This window comes from Cygnus atratus, chromosome 4, assembly GCF_013377495.2.
Source record: "Cygnus atratus isolate AKBS03 ecotype Queensland, Australia chromosome 4, CAtr_DNAZoo_HiC_assembly, whole genome shotgun sequence".
NCBI lineage: Eukaryota > Metazoa > Chordata > Aves > Anseriformes > Anatidae > Cygnus > Cygnus atratus.
Genome location: NC_066365.1, coordinates 20,814,254 through 20,820,253, shown reverse-complemented (window position 1 = coordinate 20,820,253; position 6,000 = coordinate 20,814,254).

Below are 6,000 nucleotides of genomic sequence, written 5' to 3'. Positions count from 1 at the left end.
TCCGCAGCTACTACAAAACAGTAAACATACTGGTGGAGCAATGGGATTAAAAAAAAAAATCTCTGGTTAAATCCGGTTTCTTTGGAAAGCCTGTGAATTAGGGTGAAAAGAACAATGGTTTCAGCCTGCTTTCTGGACAAGTAGCCATGCCAAGGACTTCTCTGTCCAGTATATCCTTCTTAAAATAGCCGTAGCCCAATTGCTACTTCCATCCAAGCTGGAAAGAAAGAACAGAAATCCCCCCCTCCCTACAGAAAGAAGAGGAAAGTGAAACATTCAGTGTCACCTTCCCTTCCCTCTTATGTCTTATAGGCAGAAGCCTGTATGTGGCTAAGGACTTGCAGTGACTCTTGCTTTCGTCTGTCTTGACACCTTAAAAACTTGCCTGTTATAAAAAATAAAGGCAGCTTGCTGCCCTGCAGTTTGCTGTTCAGAAGCTGAGCAGCCACAGGGACAGCACGCATGTATATGTGCATGCACATGTGCACAGGCATGTGTATGTGTGCGCACTCCTGCTTGCCCCGGAAAGGCAATGCTGCCTGCAGCCCGTGAGCCTGCACACCCAGCCTCAGCAGGTAGCTCAGTACCAGCACCTTTCCGAGCAAGGAAAAGAGGGTGCTGAGCAAGGCAACCCCTCCTGCCATCACCCCTACTCTGTGGCATGCCTGCAAAAACAAATCCTTCACGTGCACCTGCTTCCTCTTCGAAAGAAAGTAACGCTCTTCAGTGAAAACCAGACAGCAGGGTGAAGTAAGAGCTTAAACACACACACACAAACAACAACTCTAAGATAGGTCTGCCTGCTGCACACAACGGGCTTTTTCCCCTGCATGGTCGGAAATAGAGGCAAGAGGCATTTGCATGTGCTGCCTCCTTGGGGGTGCCTGGCTGGCTCCCCCAGTTCAGACACCCCTCAACGAACAGCAGCTGTCTCCATTCAGCACCCCAGTGACACAGCAAACCCAATTTTTGTAGGCCTACAGACCTGGGACCTGTTATGTGCGTCCTGTGAGTGCTGCTGAAGACTTTCACTTGCTAACGTGTTTATTAAGGGAGGTAACTGAGATTTAAGGTGTGCACAAACCACACGCATGGTTCTGTGGAATCGGAGCGCGAGGGCACATTTTCACTTTCATGGCCTTCATATCTGAAGATCTCTGAGTGCTTGGTTTAGAATTAAATATTCAGGCAGTTGATCTGGAGCAGCTGAAGAACATTTTTTCACACAACATTTAGCTGAACGGTGAAACTCATTGCCACAGGGTATTTCAGTGGCTGAAAACATGAATGGGGTCGAAGGAATTGGTCAAATGCATGCAAGGTGTGTCCAGCAGGACTCTTGAATACAGTCAAGACACAACCTCCAGCTCACAAATTCTCCAAACTGATGGTTAGTAAATGCTGGGAGCATTTATCAAGGAAAAAAAAAAATCCCTCTAACCTTGCCCTGGCTCCAAAAATCTTGTCCCAAATGCCTGTTCCAAGTCATCGCAGGACACAGGATACTGGGCCGGTCAGGCCAGTGGTCTGACGCACATCCCCATTCTCACATTGCGAAAACCACCCGGCCTCTGTGTGGCTGTAATAATTAATCAGCTGGAAAGAGCCCAAAACCAAAGAACAATGCCGCGGCACTGAGCACATATTTACTCAGTTGGGGGAAGCAATGAGAAAACAAGTTTCGCTCCAGTCAGTGCAGAAAGACCTACGAGGGAGAAGTGAAGAGGAGCAGGCTCTGGGTGCTGGTTGAAGCCTGGCCAGCCTCCCCTCGCCGCACAACTGCTGCCCAGCAGAGCACTGAAAGAGGGGCTGGGCCCTCAGCAGTGCGGCCCATCCGACAGCAAAATACACCTCTATTTGCAAGGGGCACTCTGGGATAATTTTAAGGCGAAGTGGGGCCAGACAGGAATGATCTTAAATTAAAAAAATATATACATTATTCCTATCATTTTATTTGTAAGTGTGGAGGAAGGCAGCTTGGGAGCGAGGCAGGCTGTGCCCCCATGCTGGGAAGCAGCAGCGATGGAAGAGGTGAGGTTCTCAGGGGAGTACACATTGAACATGAGCTGCAGTGAAAGCAGCTCCTTGGTGGTTTTCGATGCGTAAGGAGATGTGCAGGCTGTTGGTTGAACGGCAGGACTGACTGACTGAGCTTTGTGAAAGGTGCTGCTGCTCAAATAGGGGGCATATGAAAGACCTTGAGACCAAACCAAAGGCCAGAGGACACTCCTAACAGTAAGCTCTTCCTTCACCTGCTTGGTCCCTGCCAATAATCCAGAAGAACTGCCCTCAGCAAGAAGACTCATGCAGGTAAAATTATGGGCTTTGCTGGCAAGAATCCACGTCTTCAATCAGATCAGCCAAAACCATCCAAAAAAGCAGACGGGGCACCAGACCACACCACAGAGCTTCTTCAGCAGTCCTCACCCCACGGTCCTTTCCCCTGGTGCTGCCGGGAGCCAGCTTGCTTTTCCTCAGACCCACTCCTTAAACCCCCAACTCTCCTACAGGATGCGAGGCAGCACCAAAGGGATGACAAAAACAAGCTTCACGCCGGGCTTTCCCTGGCCAGGCGGCTCGTGCCACCCGTGGTGTAGTGCTGGGACCAAACGCCCCGCTGCCACCCTGCCGCTGACGGACAGACAGCGCGCCTCTGGCAGCGGGGCCGGTTTCCTAGTGAGGCGCTGAGGCTGTTTTTGCTGCCGAGGGAAGTCGATGCACACACATCCTGTTGGTTTTACCTGGAGTGACCCACCCGGCAGGCTGTTTTGGCACGGCGCGTGTTTATGCGCACGGGCGGCGAGAGGGGCAGCGAGCCCGGCCACGCTGCTGCGGCCGTCCTGGGACAGGGCACAAGGGAGCACCGTGCCTCAACACCCCGCCAGCAGCCCGGAGCTGCTTGCACAAGGAGATGCTGTTCGTTTAATTAAAGCCTCTACATAAAAATATCATCACTCCGACCCTCTGGGACGGATGTTCCTTCAGCTAATTCCCTTTGCAATTTTTTTTCCCTTTCAACAAGGCTGTGTTACCCCAAATTAGCATTTGCTGCAGACAGTTGCAGTGGACCAGTGAGCTTGATGTAGCACGATCTGCTTGCTTTTAAAGTCCTTATTCAGATGGAAACTTCACAGACTTAAGTACAACTACTTTCGAATCTGGCTAACCAGATTTCTGTGAATAAATGCGGGCTTGCCGGAAGTGTCATTCCTCACTAACATGCTGCTCTGGTTTTGCTTCTCCTCCACCTGACCCAGAATCTGAAACTGCGTAAAATGGATGGATTGGGGTATCATAACCCGAACAGAAACCGCCACATGGGCCGAGGGTCTCAAAACTCAGGGATTTGTTCTGCAGGGGCTGGCTGTGCTCCCCCAGCTGATGTCCCCAGGGACACCCGTGCCAGCAGGGAGCACTGCGCTGTCCTCCTTGCTCCTGCATCCCCGCCCCCAGCACAGGGCGTGCTCAGCACATGCGTCCTGAGGAAAGCTGGACACGGCACAGCAGACCACTGATCTCCAGGTAACTGATGCGGAATTGATCTTTCGTGTTTGTCTGTCTTTTTTCCCAGAAGCTCACACTGAAATCCGATTTGTTTTGGATCACTTTGAAATGCTCACAAAGAGATCTTGTACCAGTTTTGCTTGTGCCCATCACTTACATTTTTCCTGTAAACTTTGCTCCACCAAGCCAAACATAAAAATGCTCATGAAGTCTCTCTGTAGTGCCAAGAAGCTCGTGTTTCCCAACAGCAGACACCAGAGACATGGCAGTGCTCTCCCCAAACGCACTGTCATGGCATCACAAGGCCTACAAGCAAAACAGGCATCATCCCATTTTCCTCCAGCAAACTTTGGCAAATGTGAAAGGAAGCTGTGAAAAGCGAGTGCCCTTAGGCATACAGGGATGAGCCACGCCACATGTGCTGGGGCAGCGGAAACCTCTGGGAAAACAGCTTTTTGGGAAAGGCATCTTGAACTTGGGCATGCGGGGCACTCCTCTGACCCTGCAGGCAGCTGCAGCATCCGGTGAAGGCGTCGCGCCAGGAAGGACGAGGCTGGCTGTTGGGGCAGCGGAAAGCCCCACACGGAGGATCTGAGGCTGCTCTGAGCAATATTTTAGGTGATCTGCATGAATTTGTTTATTGTCCCCCATCGCACCGCTGCCTGCTGGAGGGAAGAGGCGTGGGCAGCGTGATGGAGAGATGCTGGTCCCTGCCCAAGGAATGAGGAGGCATCAAGCGCCCAGAGCACTGCTGGAGGCTGGTATGGGAAGGTGAGAGCAGCAACCGTGCAGCTCCTGTTTCATTCACTAACTGGAGAAAATTGCGAGCTGCCAACTCAGATGGGAGGTGGGAGCCTACAGGTATGTGGAAGCAGAGAGCATCTGCTCCCCTAAGTGTACCTGGTCAGGGACTATCTGATGGACAACGTGGGCAAATGGAACAATAAGAAAAAGGGGGAGGTGATAAAATACATGGGGACAGAAACCTGCCACACAAACATAAATGAGACAGCAACAAGACGCAGACCTGGCCAGTCACATCGATTGACAGGCTATCAGGAAACTGCAGGCAAACTTTGTGACTGATAAGGATGCGACCCTGAAGGACCAGGATGTTGGTGGAGCTACGCAAATGTGGTGGAGGAAGGCGACCAGGGAGGAACAAACCCTCTGCCAGCCCCAGAGGAGGATGGGGCTCCTGAGGGGGTCAGTGGGGTGGCTTGGGGGCTGTTTGATCAGCGTCCTTCCTGTGCTTGTGCTTCAGGATGCCGAGACACGAACACCGCAGCTTCCTGCCAGCTCCACTTGTTGCTGCTCTGTGGGTTTGAGGCTGGGCAAAGCGGCCGAGCAGGGAGAATGGCTCCAATTTACTGCTAAAGTAAACAGATTTTAACATCCATTAGCTCTCTGGGGCTTGCACCAGAAGTGAGCCCGCAGCAGTATTTGTGTGTCAATATTTTCTCGCCCTCAAGAGAAAGGTGTTCGGGAAGGTATCCCAGCCGACCTATTGCAGCGGGCTGGGTTGGTTGGCTTTTTCAGTTCTTTGAAAATAAATAAATAAATAAATTGCCTGAGAGTAAAAATACCACCAAAAACTGAAACTTGACAGCGTTGGCTGCAAGAGATAACATCTTTAAACGGGCACATGCAAAAGCCCATGCCACAGCAAACATCCTCAGCACCCGGCTGGTTTCCTGCTGCTATGCTAGGTCTCAGAGTAGAAATTGCAAGGCGTTAATAATGCAGCACCTTCACAGCTTGGGTTCAAATGTCCTAAAGCTGATGTTCTCCAAAGAAACAGCCTGAAAAAACATATGCAGTTTTCAAAACCTGGCTGTATTATAAAGAACATGGTCAGCTGAGAAACCATACATCGAATAAACCATGGAAACGAACACAACCCTGTCAGGTATCCTCCAGAGGGGAGTCGTAGCACTCAGATCTGAGAGATGTAGCCACGATGAAACAAACAAAAATAGTAGCTCTCATTCCTTTCCACCATCCCTACACCAGTATTAACCTGTAAAAAACAAGGGACCATCTCCACTGATGCCTCACCTCCCTGTGCTGGTATGAAATCAGCTCCAGACAAAATCCATCTCAGAGGTCCAAGCAAGCCACGCACAACTGCAGCACGCCTTTTAGCTGCTGCTGAATTATTTAGTCTACAGCTGTCTCACTGAAAGCAGAAGCAGCCCAAAGGATCTACCTATCATCAGCTACTCATCAAAAAAATAACAAACTGAGCTTGGAGAGGGCTTCCTCTGCCTCTGCTGATCTATTTAAAGCTGCACACACACCCCAAAAAAAAAAAAAAAAAAAAAAAAAAAAGAAGCTTAGAGTAAGCTTTAACATCCAGTAGCTGAGTTTCATGAAGCCCAAGCGTGGCCTGGCCACCACTGTCTTTATCTCAGCAAAAACAGGGCTGTGCACAAAGCGCTGCCTGTAGCAGCAGTCGCTGTCAGCCCCTGTGGCTTCCTTCCTCACAAGAACTAT